This window comes from Octopus sinensis, linkage group LG17 (genome assembly GCF_006345805.1).
Source record: "Octopus sinensis linkage group LG17, ASM634580v1, whole genome shotgun sequence".
Taxonomy (NCBI): Eukaryota; Metazoa; Mollusca; class Cephalopoda; order Octopoda; family Octopodidae; genus Octopus; species Octopus sinensis.
In genome coordinates this window covers 17127237-17137764 of record NC_043013.1, presented here as the reverse complement: position 1 = coordinate 17137764, position 10528 = coordinate 17127237, and the positions used below count along the sequence as shown (strand labels likewise).

The window sequence follows — 10528 nt, the reverse complement described above, 5'->3', positions numbered from 1 at the left end:
AGGGAATGGGTAAGATTAGAACTGAAAATCAACACCTTCAGAGAGACAGTTAATGATACGAAATTGATTTGGCAAGTCGGATACTGAACCACACACACACACACACATTTAAACCGTACAAAACATTATCTGACAAAGAACTCAGTACTTGTAGCAGAGTTATTTTTTCAATAAAAAAATTAACGGTGGCGAACGTGTCATTGAAATTCTTTAAAACGAAAGTGTTTTCCACAAAACTTTTAAAAAATACCATCAATATTGATGTCAATGTATATGTGTGTGTTTTCTCTCTTTCTCACGGAGATAAAGAGAGAACAGGGATAGAACAACACACACAATATATATATATATATATATATATATATTTATTATATAGAAGGAGCTTCTACAGGACTAGTACTGTTTCATTCAAGAGAAATCTTCAGGAAGCATATATATATATATATACATGGTGTGTGTGTGTATGTTTACTGTTATCAGCAGCATAGCGTACACATGGCCATGGCTGAGTGGTTAAGGTCGCTTTGCAACTATGAAGGCTCGGTTTCTATCTTAATGTCCGGTATTTTCGAGTGTCTTTTACCATAACTTTTAGTTGTTCCAGCCTTTGTGTGTGAAGCTGGGTAGATAGAAAATGCGCGCCCGTCGGATGGACTGGACTAGACTTGTAACTTTGTTACAGCGCACTGTATAAAGCTGATTGAGTCAAAGGTGGTTTCATCTGTGGAATACTCGGTTACTTCACTATAATTCAATGAATAAATAGTACAGTTGATCGAACGAGAATTCACTTTATATTTTACCAGTAGCAAAACTGCCCTTATCGACACAGACGGCTGATTTCTTCATCCACCCCACCATATAACCAATCTAGTCCATCATCATCATCATCATCACTATGATGGCCATCACCACTCTCATCAGTACTGTTGCTACTGCTGCTATTAACGGCTTCCCTTCCTCTTGTTAAAAACAACAATAACAAAATAGAAGTGTGGTGTATTATTTGCACTGCCATGCTCACTTATTTTGCCAAGCACCTACAGATCATGTACGCTGCTCTTCTCCAGCTTAATAGCATGTCGGCCGACCGAAAGAATTTTCAGCAAAAGATATCATGCTGATATTCACTTGGTTTCACCTCATGTTCAGATCTTTTTTATTTTTATAACTCACTCTCCCCCACACACACACACATATACTGTATATCTGGTAGTGTACGGAACTGCTATGCTTTTCTCTATGTATCTTTCTCTCTTTCAGTCTATTTTTATGCATATGTGAGTGTTGTCTCTGATTCTATCTATTCACCCTCTCACCCTGTGAATTTGTGTGTGTGTATATATATATATATATATATATATATATATATATATACATATACATACACATATAATATTATGTACACGCAGTATATATATATTTATAGAGTGTGTCGTTCTCGTTTTCAACTCTGTTACAATTCAACCAAGTAAACCGGTCTTTCTTTATTTGTCTCTCTCTGTTTTCTCTGGTTTTGTGTGACTTCATCATATCTCGTGACGCTTTTCACTGAACTCCGCGCCGAGAAGTGGGAGGATAGAGAGAGACAGAAGGAAATAAATATTAAAGGACAGATATATACACCAAACACACATGTTATCTCTTGTCTCTCTCTTATTCCTTCATTCAGTGACAAAACACAGAAACAAGCCAATGCTCTTTCATTCAGAGACACGCTCCTTTTATCACGTTCAATCGTAGGCAGTCAGAAAGAGAGACGGACAAGCAACACATACCGTATGTAATAATAATAATAATAATAATAATTATTATTATTATTATTATAACAAGAAATTATGTCAGTAATAAAGTCGGGATTCCCCTCTTCGTCGATCACAGGAACTTAATCTTTCAAGGCGACGACGAGCTGTTCTGTTGGTTTGTATCACTTTCTCTCTCTCCCCATATGTCACCTACTTTAATTGCTTGACATACGTCCCCTTCATGATGCCTTTACATGGATTTCCCCTCCTTCGTCTAAAAAGAAAACCAATTCGAAATCTCTACGGTTAAAAGCCTCAATAATCCCATCCGAGATTGGTCAAGCCTTTTATTTCTGGATTAAAATAAATTTCGCGCTAATCTCCAAAGATCGGCCTTCCCTCAAAAGTAAAAACCTCTTTGTACAATATTAAAGAAAAAACTCAATGGATAAATAAACAAAAGAAAAAAAAAACCCATTAAACAGGATCATCAGGCAAGGTTAATTTTTTTCTTTTTCTAAATAAGTGGCATCGTTTTCTACTGGGAACTACCGTAACAGCATGGACACACATGAAGCTCTAAAAGGGTTAGTGCGTTTGATGAATTCTTACTAATTTCTGCTTTCTTCCGCTATTTCTTCCTTTCTGTCTTTTCCGCAAACCGATTTTCAGGTTTCCAATATTTTATACCACCGATATAGCTAACCTGAGCTGAACCCCCTCAAGGGAGAAACTTGTAGTCCATGCTGAAAGAGATAGTCCCAGAATATGCGACGCATTTCCTTTGAAGGCTTGAACTAATTAACACGGCTGTAATTCCTTTCAGTTTTCACACATAAAACTGACCCTACATTGACTGAAGCCTTTATTTTAATATTTTCTGAGGGTTCTTGGTTATCATTTAATATATATTTTTTGCTATCCTTCAAATCTGCCTCGTCTCGTGGTCTCCGAATCAAACCACATACGAATATATATATATATACACACATACATATACACGCACGCAACCCTACAAAAAAAAAAAATTGGTAATATCTTAAGGATCCGCTGTTATTTAAACTATCCAGAACAAGAAGTCACTTTGGGACCAGATACAGGCATGGAATATGTTTTCCCAAATTCGGTAAGTAATATTTGATAATAAGATTAGAATTAATTATTATCGATTTTATGATTTCGAAGTATGGTGTTGTTAAAATTTCACATTTCATTCCCGGTTTTTAACAGACATATCGTTTATCATCCTCAATTAAACCAGTCTGTCCGCATCCTGTTTGCTTTTTATCATTGGAGAAGAGCAAAGCTTGCCGTTTATTTTTTGGTCACAATGAGAATGGCATGAGCATCTCCTATAACTGACATGTTTTAACCACTCTATCGGCTTTAAAAGAAAACAAAACCGTCATGCTTATACAAGATTTTCGCTAATTGCATAATTGGTAAAATATAATTGTGAATGTGTGGGTATATTGAGAGTATATCTTTATATATGTATGATGGATAAAGAAACCACCAGACTTTTGATAAGCCAAAAAAAAAAAAAAAAAGGTGGGGCGGGGAACCAGCTAATTTTATCACAGACTTCTACTTCGATATTATATAGCATCTAGTTTACATTTTAAAAATTCTATTCCAGTATCCTCTGTAACAATGTAATGTCTATTTCATTTCTAGCATCGTTCATCTCAACTAGTACTTTCGGTCTCACGTTTCTTTCTATCCGTCTATCTATCTTTCTGAGGCATGACTGAAACCTTTGCCATTATGTTCTAAAGAACGTAAAAAGCGAAAGCAGGAACTAACTAATGGCATATTAGAATATGGACAATTTTATTTATTTATTTTGGTAAATTGCGGTACATTATTCAGAGAGAATCTTACTGTCTTCACATGTTTAGTGTCTCTTCAAAAAAATTGAAAATCCGTCTCTAGGAAAAAAAATTAAATACTACATGCTACATAAACTTGGATTCTGAAGAGGATTATCATAGAATTAAATTATAATCTACATTAACAAATATATTTGCATTTCACATGTTCCTTCGTTTAGAACAAAAACGAAGAGATGAAGATGAAAAGCAACAGATTCTAGAAGGATTCAATAATAATGGTATTTCAGATACCTGAATGGAAACAAATCTATCCCCAGAATGCAATTTTCATTTAAATTCCGTTTGTTCGTGCTTTAATTTATATATGTATAGATATATACGCAAAAACATTTTTTTTTATTCGAACATGCCGTTTTTGAGGATGGTTCATTGTAAGAGAGCATGGACATTCTTAACATACACGAACGAACCGTTCATGTATTCTATATCTTACAGCGGCACACACATATACACGCAGACATACAGGCATACCATTGATATACACAGACATATACATCCTTTTGAAATATATATATATGTGTATATATATATATATATATATATATATACATACACACACACACACACACAATGTATGTATATTCTATTTCATGGTGAATATGTATAATATTGGGCGCGAATCTTAATCTTTATTTACTAATGCACGTGTGTGTGTATATATATATATTATATATATATAATGCATATTTATGAATATATAGGTCTGTATACTTATAAATTTGATACACAAACATATACAGCTGTCTAGTCAGATTCTATGAAACGGTAGACCTTGTGAAGGCAATAAAAATTCATTTTTCATATGTATACATATACATGTATATACATTCTTGTAATTGCCAGTTTAGTAAATAAATAAATAAATAAATAAGTTAACATAATATAATGTCTAAAAGTTGATGAACCACCTATTCATCCCCTCCATTTTCTTATTGCTATATATATGTGTGTATTGTAGACATGTGTGCATATATATGTATATGTACAACTTTATATGATTCTGTATCTATGTATATGTACACGTCCATATGCATGTGTTTATATATGTAGTTTCATGTATGTATATATATATATACACAAATGTGTGGGTATATATACATATATGTATAAGTATATTTGGATATATATGTGTGTATATATACACACGTACGTATATATGTGTGTATATATGTATATGCGTGTGTATATATATGTATGTGTATATATACATGTGTGTGTATATATATATATATATATCTGTATATGTGTAGGTGTATAGATATCTGTATATATATATGTGTGTGTATACGTATATATATGTGTATGCATAGATATGTGTATGTATATATATATGTGTATGTGTATATATCTCTGTATGTGTATGTATATTTGGATACATATATGTGTATATATATATACACACGTACGTATATATGTGTGTATATATGTATGTGTGTGTGTATATATGTGTAAGAATATATATGTATGTGTATATGTGTAAGAATATATATGTATGTGTATATGTGTATGTATATATATGTATGTGTATATGTGTATGTATATATATGTATGTGTATATGTACATGTGTGTATATATATCTGTATATATATTTGTGTATATATATATATCTGTATATGTGTAGGTGTGTAGATATGTGTATATATATATGTATACGTATATATATGTGTATGCATACATATCTGTGTATGTATATATATATGCGTATTTGTATATATCTCTATGTGTATATATAAATATTTACATATATACATATGTATATAGATATGGGTTGGACAATTTAACCGTGGTCTGGGAGGCCAGGAGGCTGCGCCAGGCTCAAGTCTGATCTGGCAGTGTTTCTACAGCTGAATGCCCTTCCTAACGCCAACCACTCCGTGAGTGTAGTGGGTGCTTTTTATGTGCCACCGGCACAGGGGCCAGAGGTGGCTGGCAAACGACCACAATCGGTTGGTGCTTTTTACGTGTCACCGATGTATATACATATATGAATATATATGTATATATATATGTATATATATGTTTGTATGTATATGTATATACATGTTTGTATATATATGTAGATGTATACACATATATTTGTGTGTTTGTATATATATGTAGATGTATACACATATATTTGTGTGTATATATATATATGTAGATGTATACACATATATGTGTGTATATATATATATGTAGATGTATACACATATATGTATGTATATATATATATATATATATATATATATATAGATGTATACACGTGTGTATATATATGTAGGTGTATATACATATGTGTATATATATAGGTGTATATACATATGTGTATATATATATATAGGTGTATATACATATGTGTATATATATATATAGATGTATATACATATATGTGTGTATATATATATATATGTATGTATACATGTGTATATACGTGTGTGTATATATATATATGTATGTATATATGTATATATAGATATATGTTTATATAAATATATATCTATATATCTATATATGTATGTATGTATGCATATGTGTATATATATATGAATGCATATGTGTGTATATATATATATATGAATGCATATGTGTGTATATATATATATATGTGTATGCATGTGTGTGTATATATATATATATGTATGCATATGTGTGTGTGTATATATATATATGTACGCATGTTTGTATGTATATGTGTATATATATATATACGCATGTTTGTATATGTATGTATATCTATATATATATGTATGCATATATGTGTATAAATATATTTGTACAAATATATATGCATGCATATATATATGTATGTATATGTGTATATATATGTGTATATATATTTGTATATATATGTGTATATATATTTGTATATATATGTGTATTTATATTTGTATATATATGTGTATATATATTTGTATATATATGTGTATATATATTTATATATTTGTGTGTATATATATTTATATATTTGTGTATATATATATTTATATATTTGTGTATATATATATTTATATATTTGTGTATATATATATTTATATATTTGTATATATATATATATATATATATATCTATATACGTATATATATATTTATATATATGTATATATCTATATGTATATATGTGTGTAGCAAAGTGAAATTGTAAGGTACCAACACGAGTGGAAATATATACGAAAGAAGGTTTGAAAATGCAATTTTAAAGATGTTCATTCACTTGACCGGTTTCACTGTTTTAGAAAAAGATTGTCAAGAGTAACCTGTAAAAGCTTTAAGTACTGGTTGTCACAAAATATTACAATACATATATACATTCTTTGATAATAATAAGAAAAATGTAAAACAGCTTAGAAGGATATATTGTGAGAAAATATTAAACAAAAATTTCAAAAATATATATTAGGATTTCATTAAAAATCATTTTTGTTTTGGAGTATATATATATATTATATATATATATATATATATATACACAGAAAGGTATTAGTAAAAAAACAATCATATTTGGTAGTAATATATATATACACAGAAGTGATATATGTAGGAGTTTACAAAGAATTTGAGATGAACTGACCTGTTTTAGCATTTTTTGGTTTGTGTGAAGCTAAAGTTGTTGTGTATGTATGTATGTATATATATATATTATATATATATATATATATATATATATATATATATATTATGCATATATGTGTGTATATATGTGTGTATGTATGCAGATATATATATGTATGCATATATGTGTGTATCTATGCAGATATATATATGTATGCAGATATGTGTATGTATGTAAATTTATATGCGTATATATATATATATATATCATCATCATCGTTTAACGTCCGTTTTCCATGCTAGCATGGGTTGGACGGTTCAACCGGGGGCTGAGAAGCCAGGATGCTGCACCAGGCTCCAGTCTGATCTGGCAGTATTTCTACAGCTGGATGCCCTTCCTAACGCCAACCACTCCGTGAGTGTAGTGGGTGCTTTTTACGTGCCAGGGGAGGCTGGCAACGGCCATGATCGGTTGGTGCTTTTTATGTGCCAGCGGCATCGAAGCCAGTCGATGTGGTGCTGGCATCGGCCACGTACGGATGGTGCTTTTTACATGCCGCATATATATGCATATATATGTGTCATTATTAGGGTTAGGATTGGCAATGGGTATAGTGAAGAATACCGGGTAGAAGTAGGTGTCCCTTAACTTCCACTTATTCATCATTGTCCTCTACGCAATAACAGTGGAATTCAGGATGGGTTGCCCCTGCGAGCTCCCCTATGCTGAATGACCTGGCCCTCATAGCAGAATCACTACCAGAACTAGAGAAGAAATTTCAGGTGTGGAAGTAAGGTTTAGAATCGAAGGGCCTTAGAGTTAATGTTGCAAAGACTAAAGTTCTAGTAAGTAGGAAGGCGAACACATCACACACCCCTTCAGGTGGGTGGCTGTGCTCGATCTGTAGAAAAGGTGTAGGTAGAAACTCTATAAGATCTACCCAGTGTAAATTATGGACATATAAGAGATGCAGTACTATCGAAGGAAGATTAACTGGGAGGATAGCTTTCGTGTCAGCAGATGCACAGGGACAAAAAACACCACAGACGCTCAGAAATCAGATTCCATCATATGCCATGGGGAGAAACTAGAAGTAGTTGATAGCTTCCGCTACCTAGGTGACCAAGTCTGTAGTGTGGGTTGATACTAGAATAAGAATAATCTGGGCAAAGTTCAGACAGCTCCTACCCCTACAGGTGAGAAAGGGCCTCTTGCTCAGAGTGAAAGGTAGATTGTATGATGCATGTGTGCAAACTGCCATGCTTCACTGCAGTGAAACATGGGCTGTGACTGCAGAGGACATGCGTAGGCTTGAAAGAAATGAACCTTGCATGAACCGCTGGATGTTTATTGTCAGTGTGCACACACAACAGAGTGTAAACGCCCTGAGAGAAATGTTGGACATAAGAAGCATCGGATGTGGCGTGCAAGAGAGACGTTTGCGTTGGTACGGTCATGCATTGTGGATGTACGAGGTGAGCTGTGTGAAGAAGTGTCACTCCCAAACAGCTGCAGGCATGGTATGACTGAGTTCACAGCTGTAACCTACACCAGTGTCGTATAACCCACTCAAAAGTGCCTTGGATCGTAGGGCGACATGCCGTGCTTGAGGAGACCTATTGAGTCAAGTACATCAACATCAGCTTGAATATCAAAATCAAATCAAATTACAAGTGGAAAATGTAGTTGTGACCCCTGTGCCGGTGGCACGTAAAACGTACCATCCGAACGTGCGATTTGTGGGTATGTAACTATGTCTAATTTATATCTATCGGTCTCTCATTATGTATACAGGGTTGGCCAAAAGTCACCTGACAGTAAATCAAAACCCATTCAAGTCCAAGATTACGGATCCCTAAGTTTTAGATGTCGGAAATTACGAATATGCAAAATAAATTTATCCCCTCTCCACCCCCTTAAAATTTTGAACTTTTTCAAAATTTTTTCCTCCTGTATTTTAGATGACATAGATTCCGAATATGCAAGAAACCAGGTTTTCAAAATTTTAAATTCAGTAATCATATAGATATGTGTATAAAGAGACAGACAGATATGAATGTCTTCCCGGGGCTAAAAACAACAGTAACACCGTCCTCTATAGGACTGCCACCTTTAGTTGACAAATATATCTTATGAATAAACGGACAGGGATAAATAGACATAAATAAATAAATGGATGAAAAAGTTCACAATTTAAAATTGAGGGAGGGGGTGAAATTTGAGCCCCTTATTAAACTTTATAACATTAATTCTTAAACACTAATGTTTGTTTCTCATAAAATGGTGTATATTTAATTTACATTTATTTACTATTTATGATTATTTAAGGCAAACACAAGTAAAATGCAAATTCTTTTCACTTTAATGTTTTTGTCTGTATTTAATTTCGATTTGCATATGTTCGTCAATTCGCTAAGATCTCTTGAAAGTAAACAAAATCAAAACTTTAAATTGGGTAGGGGGGTGTCGAAGATGTGAGGGGGTGGAATTTAAAAAATAAAAATTTGTCCTATTCGTATTCGACATCTAAAACGTAGGGATCGGAAAAAACTTATTTTCAAACAAATGCATTTTTCAAGGAGAGGTGCGAAACTGCATTAGCCCCACATACATACATACACACACATATAAATTAATATATAAATATATGCATATATACATACATATATGTACATACCTACATATATATGTATATATACATGCATATATGGGTACAGGACTTAAAAAAAAAACGTTGAACACAATGAGAAACAAAAACATGGAAAACGACCTTTTTTTCGAACAACGTAATATATATAAATATATATATATATATATATGTATATATATATATGTATATGTATATATATATATATATGTATATGTATATACTTTGATAGGTTTCGGCATATTGGCCCAGGCCCTGTCTAACTTAATAGCACCACTGGTGAAGTCTTTCAAGTCAGAATTTGGGCACTATGGCCCACTCAAGTAGAGAGTTATTGTTTACAGAGACATATCCGGGTGTAGGGGGTTTATCCGGGATTTCTTGAAGGAATCTGTCCAAAGACTTCTTGAACCCTATAGGGTCAGTTTCTGTTTTAATGTGTTTTGGTGTAATGTTAAAGAGAGCGGGGCCAATTGAGGTGAAATAATTGTGCCGTATTGTTGTTATGAGATGAGAGTGTGATTTTTGTTTTGGGCGGATGGCACGGGGCCCAAGCCTTGGATGTACCTTGAAGGTGATGCCAACATCATTTAGGCAATGCTGATGGAATATTTTCCACATCATGCAGATGATGTAGCGCTCACGACGACGTTGGAGAGAATAGAGTTTTAGCTTTTCTAGTCGACCCCAATAGTCGAGGCTGGTCATGCCA

At 32.9% G+C, this 10528-nt stretch overlaps 1 protein-coding gene across 3 annotated transcripts in view; it reads left to right on the top strand.

The window, feature by feature from the left end:
• Window positions 1-955: 955 nt before the first annotated feature.
• LOC115220875 overlaps window positions 956-10528 on the top strand; it is a 187274-nt gene continuing 177701 nt past the window's right edge. The window contains exon 1 of one of the 3 annotated variants that reach the window (XM_036510407.1): window positions 956-2871. The gene's annotated coding sequence lies outside the window, so the exon portion shown is untranslated. The remainder of the gene's footprint in view (window positions 2872-10528) is intronic. The other 2 variants (XM_029791059.2, XM_029791060.2) reach the window with 2 other exon arrangements.